We start from the raw sequence: 13204 nt of genomic DNA, 5'->3' as shown, positions 1-13204 counted from the left end.
ACTTTTTAAGAGTCTTGATCCCCCGATCGAGGACGTTGCCACGCTCCGCGACAACATCAGTGGGGTGTCGCGTGAAGACACGTCTCACCGGGACGGTTCGGATTATTCTCCCTAATATTTTTAATACCCTAAAAGACCTCTAACTTAAAATTTGCTCCCAATTTAATCAGAACTTTTCATCCCATAATAAATCCTAATCTTTAAGTCCACTCCCAATTCTATCCTATAATTATTATTTCGTCATATGAGGACCCATTATTTTATTTTATTTTTTGTGAAAATGTACCATTTTTCTTAAAAATATTTTTGAGAGTCATTTTACAGGAACATTACTTTATTTTCTGATATTTAGGGAAACCTAAAAAAAAACTCTAGAAACTATTTTTATCTAATGGGGAAAATTATAACTAATGGGGAAAATTATAAAAAGAAAAATCTTATTTTTAGATCATTTTTACTTTTATATATTTTTTTCTTTTTGCTTTTTCATCAACGATCAACGACCGACTACAAATGAGTTCAAGTGTTGCCCAAGGCTAACAAGGCTCAAGCTCATCAAATTCCAACAAACTCAAGCCTTGTTGGCCCTAGGCAAGCTCCAAAGGCCATGAGCTTGCCCAATGCTCAATCTAACGAGACTTGAGCTCACTAGCCTCAAGCGTTGAGCCTTGCCGTCGAAGGCCAAGAGGTTGCTCGATGCCCGAGCTCAAATTCTATTTCTGTTAACTATTTTTATAAGAACAAATATTTTATTAACAATGATTAAACCCAAGTGTCAAGGATCCACGCAAAGCCTTTGTGGACCCACACTTGAGGGTGAGGACTAGAGCTTGAGCATTGGTACCTTGAGCATGACCTTTATAGACATGAGCTCAAGGGCTAGAGAATCAAGAATGGGCACCAAAGGTTCGGGCCTAGCCTCGATGGACTTGGATTTGGCCATTCGAAATTTAGTTCTATAACACATAGGCCCAAGAATTAATGTTATGATTTCCATGTCCAAGTATAAGTTTTGAGTTGAAGCGCTAATATCTAGTTATACTTTGGCATATATTTCCCATTTTTTAAAGAGAAAATTATTTTCCTGAATTTTCGCTTTAGTAGGAAAAACATTTTCCTTTCACTAGGAAAACATTTTCCTAAACGAATCGCACACTTAAAAATGAGAAAAATGTTTTTCATGAAATAAACGAACTCTAAAAAACTCTTAACTTTAAGTCTATCCTTAATTTTCTCTTAGAAAGTTTCATCTGGGATGCTATGCAACTTAGAGCAATATGTTGTTCATTATTGCCTTTGTCGAAGTTGCTGAAAATATTAGTTATTATTTTTAGCATTTAGTATGAAAACTCCATTTTTTATGGTGGACTTTGATTGATGTATGTTGTGCTGCATCATGAGTTGTAAAAGGAGCTTGATGGAGGTTGAAGGGGAAGTTTGTATCCTTATTCGGGAAAGAGTAGTCTGGTGCGAGATTGATGGAATCAATCGAGTATTTGAGACTGGATTTGCTTCTTTTGTTGTGATTGGTATTTTGGCATTAAGCATGTCTCTCGATTGATGATTGTCACGTTGGTCATCAAATCATTAGTTAATTCCCCATCTGTACCTTTCTTGGACACAGGCAGAGGTAGATTGTATCATGTTTAATTTCCTTTTTTAGTTTGATATTTAACTGTACAATATGATCCGATTTGTAGACACGCAGTGTATTCAAATGAAAGAGCCTTGTGTATGGGATGGCTAGAGTGGGAGCAAATCTTGGTTTTTACAATTGAACCCGTGAAGAATGGGAATCTTGATCCTCATAAAGTGTGAAGAGGGACGATAAAACTTGGGGAATCTTGATCTTCATAAAGTGTGAAGAGGGAAGATAAAACTTGGGGAATCTTGATCTTCATAAAGTCGAACTTCCGGACCTCTGCATTGCGCGCTTAACGAAGCTTCCCCAACAATGCTGTCCATGATGTGCTGACGACGTGGCCAAGCTCCGCCACATCAGCAACCGTTCAGCGAGTGACACGTGGAGCCACGTCAGCGGATGGGTCCCGCTGGGACAGGCGTAAAAATTTTCCAATATTTAAAAAATTTGGGTCGCCCATCGTCAACGAACGAGACTGTCTCTCTATGTCTCTCTCCCGCCTTCGCTTTCAATCCACCGTACTCTCCGGCGCGCCGCCGCCTCCCGGAGCACCGCCGGCGGCCAGATAATGGCAACACCGGGTCTCGCACCAGAACTTGCACTGGCGATTCTAAACTGCACGCCAAATGTTTGGGCAATTACCTCCTTTCCCATTCAGATCTGGATATGGAGTTTTGTTATAGGGAGTTGGTGGGTGAAGTTTTTGGTGCTCAGCTAATTCGGCAAAGCTGTGCGAATGCCGTGCCGACCGGTGGTAAAAACCCCACATTTCAAGAGAAGTTTATGCTCACGCTCGTGAAGGGCCCGGAGAGTTCAATCTTGCGGAATGTGGAGCAGCAATGTCCTCACTTCATCGGCAGTGGAAAGTAATTACTTCCTACCTTAAATCCATTTGGCTAACAACACTGTTGTTGATGAGTTGTTTTGGACTTTGGTCCTTTGACTGGCTAGTGTTTTTATCTTAGTTGTGTTTTCCATGGCCTCCATGAGGTTCTTCCTCAGAGCTTCGATTATTCAGCCTGGTCTCTTCAGACTAAAAACCAGGCAGGTACGATCCGTTGAATCTATTCCTCCTCTTTTCTTATGTGTGTAGAATGTGGATCAGGTTCAAAAGAAAATTACCAAAAATAAATAAATTTGTCAAAAGATGGAGTATATAAGATGACCTTTGTGAAAGAATTGTGGCGTGGTTTCCTTAATTCACTCGGGTATAACTTGTGCTAGGTTCTAACTTTGCTTTTGAAACTATATCCCGACTGCAGAATAATTGGTGGTGTTGTTGTCATCATAATCATCATCATTATTATTAAGTAGGTTTGATTGCTGGAACAATTTGCTGGAAACTTGGGTGCTTGATTGTAGTGGCTGCATTTTCCATATCCACTTTACTTAGTCATGGACTCAATTGCATGTTAGGACTTGGCATGTCATATTTGCCAACTTAAAATGTTTTGTTGTCTATGGATATCATATATTTTGTTTATTATTGAAATATGAGCTCTTTGCTACTATTGAGAGTTTTTATTCCTTCCAGCAGTAAAAATGCTGCACAATTTAGTTGTCCCAGTAGTGACCATTGCTGGCAATACACTAGTTCTTCTAGCCAGATTCTAAAATTGTTAATTTTGCAATGGACTAAGTAGGATACTCGTCTTGGTAGTGTGAGCAAGGCCTTGGCTTTTTCTTTAATATTCGAAGGATATCGTTAGGCAATTACTAACATTTGATACGAAAGCTTTTGAGGATAAAACATAGGGATATATTGTGGTATCAGTGAGTGCTATGATCAGCAGGACAAATTTGATGTGTACTCCATTTCGTTCTTGGATGGCTTATCTACAAAAGAGAGTTTGAAATGATCCATGTGGGATTCATGAGAGATGGAACAAAATGTTGATAGAGGACACGGACATTGAATTTGCTGATAGGATTCATCCCTCTTTACTATTCTGATGCAATCTGAGCGCTAGTCATGCTGCAATTCAAGTGCTTTGTATAACCCTTATAGGGGCTGTTTGGTTCAACTTTGGGGAAATGGCTTTGCATTTCCCCAAGTATATTTAGAAGAATGGGCATTTGGTGAATGCTGAAGTGTTTGGGAATTCTTTTTTGGTATTGCATTTTGCAAAATAGCTTTGAGAAGAAAAGAAAAAGGAAAAAAAGAAAAGGAAAAAGGAGGAGGAGATTTCTTGACGCAGAGGAGGGGAGCGAGTGGGGAGGCGGCCGGTGGCTGTGGTGGGGGAGGCGGCGGGTGGCTGTGGGGAGGCGGCCGGTGGCTGTGGTGGTGGGGAGGCGGCCGGTGGCTGTGGTGGTGGGAAGGTGGCGGGTCGCGCGACCCACGCACCGCCGTCTCAGGTCGCGCGGCCTCGTGGCGACCGGATCCGGCCAGCCGAGCACCGCTCAGCTGTCGCGCGGGTCGCGCGACGCCGCCGAGGCCGCGACCCACGCGACGGCGATGCGTGGCGACCGGATCCGGGCGGCCGAGCACCGCTCAACCCGTGGCGTGGGTCGCGCGACGCCGCCGAGGCCGCGACCCACGCGACGGTGGTGCGTGGCGACCGGATCTCGGGCGGCCGAGCACCGCTCAGCCCGTGGCGAGGTCGCGCGACGCCGCCCGAGGCCGCGACCCACGCAACGGCGATGCGTGGCGACCGGTGCTCAGCCCGTCGCGTGGGTCGCGCGACCTGTGCAACGCCGCCGAGGTCGCGACCCATGCGACGGTGGTGCGTGGCCACGACGGTGTGTGGCGACGGTGGTGCGTGGGGCGACGGTGGTGCGTGGCCACGGCGGTGTGTGGCGACGTCCGTGTGTGCGCGACTAGCTCCGGCTGGTTGAGCTCCGCCAGCTGGGCTTTGGTCTTGAAGAAACGAGGGAGACGAGGAAGACGATGAACAGTAGATTTTGAGGGTAAAACAAGAAAACTCAATTATCAAGTGAGGGCAATATTGGAAGAAAAAAATTCATTAAACCCCTTCAAGTATTCCGAAAATGCCGAATGCCCAAATGTGTCCCCACTCCGCATTGGGCTTTCAAAGCATTCCAGAAAGCATTCCAAATGCTAGCATTCCCCCAAGTATACTTCAAAATGCTGAACCAAACAGCTGAAATTTTTCCCAGGGGCTTTGGGCTGAAAGCCCCTTGGGAATGCTGAACCAAACAGCCCCATACTTGGGGTGTTATTTTCCCATAAGCTCTGAGCCTTGAGTTTGATAACTTAACTGCAGATTGGCTCTTCTTCTTCTTGCATTCTTTGACAATTTACTCGAATCCTCATCTGACTGAAGCTACCCTTTCAGCATTTGATGCTTACAATAATCTTTATGCCTCTTTTATATATCAGACCTTCCTTCTTCAGGAAGCTCCTTTGACTTCAGTTTTAGCTGGTGCCTCTGATTGTTGTGTACTCTTCATTCCTTCTCCCTACAAGGAGCAAGCTTCTTCAATGAAACATTGCCTCTTCAGCTCTCTTCAGCAATGATAATTTCCATTTCCTTTTACACTTCCATCCTTAGAAGATATCGTTTCTTCATTCTGTGCCTCGGGGATGCAATCAGACTCAGACTCCTCCTCCTCGTCATCATTATTGTCATCTTTGCCTACATCATCTACCTTTGTCTTAAGCTTCTATCTCTAGCTGCTAAGAATCCATCCTTGGACTCTAATTCTTCCCAGCCAATCTGCAGTCTGAGCAATTCATCTTCTTTCTTGAAGTATGGCTTTTCAATTTCTCCACCTTCATCTCCATCACGGCCAGAGTCAGGGTGCACATCTTCTGCATTGTAATACTTCTCATCGAGAGCTTGCTTCATCATCCTATTGTATTCCTGGGATCAAAGTCGTCAACAAGGTCAGCTCCATCAATTTCTCCACCTTCTTCATCTCCATGACTGCCAAAGTTAGGGTCCACATCTTCTGCATTGTGATACTTCTCATTGAAAACTTGCTTCATCGCCGTATCATATTCCTCAGGATCAAAGTCATCATCAAGATCAACTCCTTCCAATTGGCAGCCCTTGTCTTCACCTATGCCAGTGATCTGCTTAGACTTTGAGCTTTTGCTTCATCTCCTCTTTTTTTTTTTTTTAAAATGCTTCAAGTGCTTCAACTCCTCGAATGACCCAATAGCCTGTTGCCTGGACTCTTCAGGTACCTGAAATTGGTTTTATAATCCTTGCATCTCAATCTCTTCCTTATCCCTCGACAACCCATCCAACTCTTCTCATTGACATGTCCTTTGTTCTTGTAATCCTTGCCAACCCACATCTTATACGAAAAGAACTATTTCAGAAACATCTCATTCTTACCCAAACCCTCTCTCCTGCCAAAGTATACGTCCAGCTTCTGCTGAAATTCTGCAGCATTGCCACCTTCAACTGGCGCACCATCGTCTCTCTTCTTATCTTTATGAAACATCACGGTCGTCACCATCAGCCTCTGCAGCCTCTGCAGCTTCCAGAAAATGCCCTTCTTATCTCCTCTTGTGCCTCACTGCAGCTCTTCTTCTTAGTAGCTTCTGTTTGCTCCTCATTAAAATCAGGTCCCTCCTCAATCAGGTTCTTAGCCACCTCGTCTTTCAAGTAAATCTTATGTCTTCTCTCATTCAACTCCTCCTCTTCCTCTTCATCGCTATTTCACACTAGAAAAGATAGGCATTTTTCTTTTTAAGACTTGGGTCTTGGCTTTGCACCTTAATTAGTGCACTATAGAACTCAGAGTCCTTCTACTAGCCTTACTCACATGAACATCATCATCCAAAGAGGATGAGTACTCAGAGGTGGATTTATCACCTGATTCAGTTGAACTTGAGTTTTATCGATTTCATCTTATTGTCATTTTGGGAATATACCATAGCAATATGGTAAAATTTGCTCAGTATCACCAGTAGTGACCACCTATTTTGTACTGTGAAGCTTTCCGCTCAGTGTCACCAGAATTTTTATGTGGCTTACTTCTTGTGCATGGTTGAACCGGAGGTTTTTCTTTTTTTTCTTGTTTTATTTCCCAAGTGGAGGAGCACGTTGCCAACATGTGAGGAGAACTTTGGTGCAGAAAGTCCTGCTATCTCACCTTAACTGAGGCCCAATAACTATGATCCCCACATTGATCATTTCCTGTTTTGAGCCCAAGCTGCGTATTGCAGACAGCTTTCAGTAATCACTTTGGGTAAGCATTTTGTCAGCACGTAGACTTTCTTATATTAATTGATTTTCTTTTTGACCTTCCAAGTATGTGTCACTTCCTATCTCACCTTCACAATTTCTAAACTTCTCTTGGATGTGCCTTTTCTGTCTATACTTATGTTGATAAATTGTTTGTATGAAACATTGATTCCCTTTTTAATATCTTGTAGACAAAGTTAGAGAGGTGCTTAAGCTTCACCAGGAAATGAAAGATCTTGCTAAGCTACTGATCGCAGAGCAGTCACTTATCATGTTTGGCAGGGGATAGAATTATGCTACAGCTATGTAAGGTTCTTTAAAAGTAAATGAAGTGGCATTGATGCACAGTAAAGGAATACTTGCCAGTGAAATGAAACATGGTCCTCTGGCTCAAGTGGTTGAGAGTCTTCTCAGTGTTTGCTACTCATGATGCTTGATTCAGGTTAGCTTTTGTCGTACGGGTTTTGATCGTGTCCATGAAATCTCTATTTGTTCTAAAGCTGAAGGTGTCAGTGTTAACTGCAATCAACAATCAGTTGTTCAGCAACTACATGCCCACAAAGGATGCCCAATTGTATCGTACTCATGGTACCTTAATATTGTTTCATGATTGAAATAACGATGATGACTTCAACTTAGTTTCATCTGGGATGCTATGCAACTTAGAGCATTATGTTGGTTTTTTTTTTTTTTTTTTTTTGCTGGAGGAACCGCTTTGGCCGACAGCCGCCACGTAAACCCCCAGGTGTCGCTAGCGGGGAAACCACCACCCCGACGCCACGCTTAAGTCACCGTACAGCGCTTCAGCCTCCCTGCTTCGCAGGGGCTTCGAACCTTGGCCTCCACCGGGGAGAGCAAAGGATCTACCCTCTACGCTGCAATGGTCGGTGGTAGAGCATTATGTTGTTCATTCATTTAAAGGTCACAAAAAGGTTCTATTGCTAAAAATATTAGTTATCGTGTTTGGCATTTAGTAGGCAACTTTTTTTTTTCTTTTGTGGTGGACTTTGATTGATGCATCTTGTGCTGCATCATGAGATGTCAAATGCTGCATCATGAGATGTCAAAGGAGTCTCTGGTGGAGGTTGGAAGAGGAAGATTGTGTCCTTATTTGGGAAAAAAAGAGCAGGTGGTATAAAAAGATGTGTATCATTAAAGGTGCAAGACTTCGACAGAATCGATCGAGTATCTGAGATAGGATATGCTTCTTTCACTGAGTTTGGTTTTTGACGTTGAGCATGTCTCTTGAGTGGTGATTGTCTCGTCATTCATCAAACCGTTAGTTAACTCCCTGTGCATACCTTTCTGGGGAAAAGGTCCAGGCAACTTGTATCGTGTTCTGATTTCTTTTTTCAGTGTGATTTTTACTCCATGATATGGTCCAACTTGCAAACGTCCGATGTATTCAAATGGAAAGAATTTCAATGTCAACTTGCTATTAAGCAGTCCATTCTATCAATTAATCGTAAGTGGACAATACATGAGGACTCTCACTAGACACCAACAAAAACAAAACCATCAGTTCCTACTGTCGCTGTTATAGTTGTCGAACACAACGTCGTGGTGTTTCTTCCCCAGTCGTATTTTCTTTTCAAGAGTGTGCTAGTGGTGGGCGTGCCGGAGGACATCTGTGGCCGTAGCAACACGGGCCCATCCCCAATTAATTCTCAATTCTGGTACAGAGCGCGCATCGATGATGGTACGAGGCAAAAGTGGTGGGGCTCGTCCACCATGGAGTTGGCGAGAACGGAACACTGGCACAAACATGGAAACGATCTCGTGTTGAACCCACACGTAAAGGTTTTGAGCGAGATGATGCAAGAGGAAAGCAACACAAGTAACAAGAGATAGGGGAAACAGCGAAAAGGGCCGGGAACAACAACGATGCAAGGGAAGACACCAAGAGCGAAGCGGCGAGCATCATGAGGATGGGAAACGCTTGGGCACAACAAGCGGGAGCCAACGACAGGTGAGCAACGATCGCCAATGAGCAATAGAATAGAAGAGAGACGACGGCAAGAGAGGTGGCAAAAGTGTGGGTGTCGAATGGGGACGCGGTTTCCCCTTGGAATTTCACCTGGACAAGGTTGACCAGCACGGTAACAAGAAAGACGAGAATGGCCTGGAGGGCAGTGAAGGCAGGGAAACCTCGGTCGTTTGTTTGGGGGCGACGGCCGATCGGCATTGGGTAGGCTTCTGGAGGATCTTGTAGTCTTATGTAGTAGAGGATGATTATGGCAATTCTCTGAGAAAATGATGGCCAGAGTAGGAGCAGATCTTGCCGTTTTATAGTGGAAGAAATGGTCGGGTCGTCCATCGTGGCATATGTCGGTTTGGGAAGAAACTTCCCAGTGGTTTACATGAGACTGATTGTGGACTTCGCCTTTGCTGACTTCCGACCTTTGCGAGCCACTCAGCGTGCGACTTCCCATTTGGGAGCGATTTAGCGAGCGACTAAACGTGCGATTTCCTTTTGGGAGCGACCTCCCCTTAGCGAGCGATTTAGCGTGCTGACTTGCGCGCGACTTCCCCTTTGCGGGCGACTTTCTCCTAACGAGCGACTTAATGAGTCTCTTTGCGAGCGATTTAGCGTGCGACTTCGCCCTTGGCACTTTCCCCTCGCCTTGCGATTACGTGTTTGAGGACGTGGCCACGCTCCGAGTCAGCATAATCCCTCTCTGCTCGGTGGGTGACACATGGAGCCACATCCCACAAGGACAGATCTGAAAATTGTCTCTAATAAGCTTAATACCGTTAAAAAAAAAAAAAAAAAACTCCAATTTTAGGTTCACTCATAATTCTATTCTACAATTTTTTTTTTTTTGTTCCATAAAAACTCCAACTTTAGGTTCACTACCAATTCTACCATAAACTTCCTTCTTTTTTTGTCATATAAGGTTCATTTGTTTCACGAAAAATGTACCATTTCTAAAAAAAAATATTATCTACAAAGTCATTTTATAGGAAAATGACTATTTTTTGGTGTTTGGCTAAAACTATATATAAAATAAAATAAAAAAAGCTGATGGGAAAAATAATCAATAAAATCGCTTTTTAGGGTATTTCATGAAAAACCCTAAATTGTTATATTTATGATAGATTTATCCCAAACTAATTTTTAAATTATCAAAAACTCCAAACTAGTATACTCGTGATAAATTTTACCAAAAACCTCAAAATGACACATTTATAATAAGTTTATTCTCCGTTAGTTTCCATTAAATTGAATTAATATTACGAAAATCTCCAAACTAGTACACTTGTGACAAACATATGGTAAAATCGTAAATCGGTATACCTATCAACTATCACATATTATCAAACTCAATAATTCGATAATAAAATTTAACGGAAATTAACAAAAGGTAAATTTATTATAGGTGTACCAATTTATAACTTTTTGTACTCAAAAATTAGTTTGGGATAAATTTGTCATATACGTACCAATTTAGTTTTTTTTTTTTTCTTTGCGGTATTAACCCTTTCTCCTAATTATTTTTTATTTTCTTCTTTTTTCTTCTTCTTTGGAGGTCGCCACCCACAAAGCAATAGGGCCGATGACAAGCCACTAGCAAGCTCAAGGCTCGCGCCAAAGTTTTAAGCTTGCCGATCATCACCATGACTAGTGAACAATTGAGGAAGAAGCAAAAAGAAAAGGAAAAGAAAAGAAATTCCAATTTTTTTTAAAAAAAAAATATAAGAGAAAACATTCATTAACAAGGACCCGAGCCCTAGCACTAAATATCCATGCATGGCCTTTGTGGACTTGACCCTAGGGGTTGGGACTGCAGCTCGACCATTGGTGCCTCAAGTACAGCCTTTATAGACCTAAACTCGGGTGCTAGAGCATCAGGTATAGGCACAAGGGGTTCAATCCCGGCCGCCCAAGACCTAATCCCGAACGTTGGGACTCGGGAATCAATATTGTGGTTTCTGTGCTTAAGCGTACAATTTCAGGTCAAAGCGTCGATACTTAAATATATTTTGAAAAATATTTTCTTTCAAAGAGAAAATTATTTTCTTGAATTTAAGCTTTAGTAGGAAAACATTTTTGTTGATGCTTTTTCCTAAATGAACCAAATTATTGGAAAATGAGGAAAATGAGGAAAATGTTTTCTCCGAAAATGTTTTTAGCAATATAAACCGACGCTTAAAAACTCTCAATTTTAGATCCACTCTCAATTTTCTCCTAAACTTTTTTGCCTTATAAATTTGCCTCCATTAACCGTATGTCTCAATTTTTATTTTATTTTATTTTTACATCCCAAGTTAAGTGTCTTGAGCAAGAGAGTCTCGAGTGTGAGCTCTTCGATCTCAAGAGATCAAAGACTGTCAAGCATGCAAGATTAGAGATTGAGCCCAAAATTGAAGATCCTTGCAAGATGGAAGGAAGACTCTTGAAAGTAAGAACAATTGAAGAAAGCAACCCTAAAGGCACATTTGTTTCTGGCAAAATTTCATGATAAAAGAGCACACTTTGTGGGAAATCATTTTTTGAGAAAGTAGATATTTTTTATTTGTTTGGTTATATGTGATCAAACACATTTTTGGTGTTTGGATCCTCATTTTAAAAAAGATTTCAATCTCATGGAAAAAATGTAATTTATAAATAATTTTTCATTTTATTTAATTTTTCTTCCCTTTGCTTTTTGCCAGGCTTCGGTGATGCTTGGTGCCAAAGCCCGACGATAGTTGATTAACGGCCATAGGTGCGGGTGCCTGTGGCTAGTCACCAACCTTTGCCTTGGCTAGTAATTAGCCAAAGAAAAAGAAGGAAAATGAATATATATATTCGAGATAAGCAATTCTAAAAAGTGTTTTCACCTCTTTTAATTTAGAAATTTACTTTCTTAAATGTATGCACGAATGATTTCGTTGACCAAAAAGTATTTTCAGTTTACTAGTTATTTTCCATGAGCCAAATGGGTGAAAAGTCTGGAAAATCAATTCACGGAAAACACTTTCCCCAAACAAACACACCATAATTGCTATAGTTTTTACCCAAACATTAGATCTAATTAAACACCATTTGGGTTGGTATGAAAATTCATCTAAAAAAGAAATATTTTCAGATATGAAATATGGGAAAAAAAAACTATAGCAATAACGTGAAAAATGCCACATCACTAAGGGCGATTTTGGATGGAGAGTTAATGTTGGTAGATATGAGATTTAAGTAAAATTTTATGGTTTTTTATAAGATAGAAAAAAGGCTTATGATAGAATTATGACTAAATCTAAAGTTGATGGGTTTTTCATGGAACAAAAAGAGTTTCAAGATCAAAAGTTGGAGGTTTTTTTTATGATCTTAAAAAAAGAAAAAAAAAGAATTGAGATTAGAGTTAAAGTTTGAAGTTTTTATGACGTTATGCCCCCTTAATATTTCAAAATTTTGGGTTTCCCTCTTGTCAACAAAGGAGACTCTTCTCTTCTTTTCAAAATTCGCTCTCTCACCTTCGCTCCCGATCCACAACATTCTCATGTGCATTGCCTCCGCCTCCGCATCCACATCCACATCCACCGTCACATCCAAGAGCCCCGTTAGCGGTTGGAATACAATAGCACCAACTTTTGCACTGAAACTTGCACTAGTAATTCTAAATTAAATGCCAAATGTTTGCGCAATCACCTCTTTCCTTGTTTACATCTAGGTATGGGGTTTTGTTATAGGGGTTTGGTGGGTGAAGTTTCTGGGGTTGAGCTAATTGGGAAAACTACGTGAATGGACATCTTGGTTGTGATTTGATTTGCTATGCAGACCGACAATAAAGACCCCACATTTCAAGAGAAGTTTGTATCCACACTTGTCGAAGGGCTTAGGAAGTTGAATCTTGTGGTGTGGAATAGCAATATCCACGCTTTTGAGGACTTCGTCGGCACCGGTAAGTAATTACTTCTTGCCTTGAACTCATTTTGCTAACAACACTATTGTTGACTTGTTTTGGATTTTGGTCCTTGTGTGGCTTGTGTTCTTATCTTAGTTGTGTTTTCCATGGTCTCAAAGGGTTTGGCTCCATGAGGTACTTTCTCAGAGCTTCGATAATACGGCCTAGCCTCTTCAGGCTAAAAAATAGGCAGGTGTGATCCATTGAATCTCTTCCTCTTTTCTTATGTATGTATAATCATGTGTCAAGTTCAAAAGCAAAAAAAAAAAAAAAAAGTCAAAATTTGGAGTAGATAAGGTGGACTTTGTGAAAGAATAGTGGCATGGTTTCTCTAATTCATTAGGATTTCCAGCAATATAATGCGAGTTCTTGATTGTATTGTTCACACATTTTGTTGCATAGAACGATATAGGCAGCCGACCACTTAGCCTCCCACGTTAGCCTCCTGCCTCACCTTGCGATCTAGCGATTGACAACGTGGCTACACTCCACCACATCAACATAATGCCTCTCCACTT

At 41.5% G+C, this 13204-nt stretch overlaps 1 long non-coding RNA gene across 1 annotated transcript; it reads left to right on the top strand.

Annotated features, from left to right (window-relative positions):
- Nucleotides 1-4819: 4819 nt before the first annotated feature.
- Nucleotides 4820-7462, top strand: LOC120287818. Its single transcript, XR_005546087.1, has 2 exons — nt 4820-6805; nt 6993-7462. It is a non-coding gene; the product is annotated as an uncharacterized LOC120287818 (long non-coding RNA).
- Nucleotides 7463-13204: the final 5742 nt, after the last annotated feature.

This window comes from Eucalyptus grandis, chromosome 8, assembly GCF_016545825.1.
Source record: "Eucalyptus grandis isolate ANBG69807.140 chromosome 8, ASM1654582v1, whole genome shotgun sequence".
Classification (NCBI taxonomy): domain Eukaryota; kingdom Viridiplantae; phylum Streptophyta; class Magnoliopsida; order Myrtales; family Myrtaceae; genus Eucalyptus; species Eucalyptus grandis.
The sequence above is the reverse complement of the archived record's forward strand: the minus strand, read 5'-3'. Positions and strand labels throughout refer to the sequence as shown.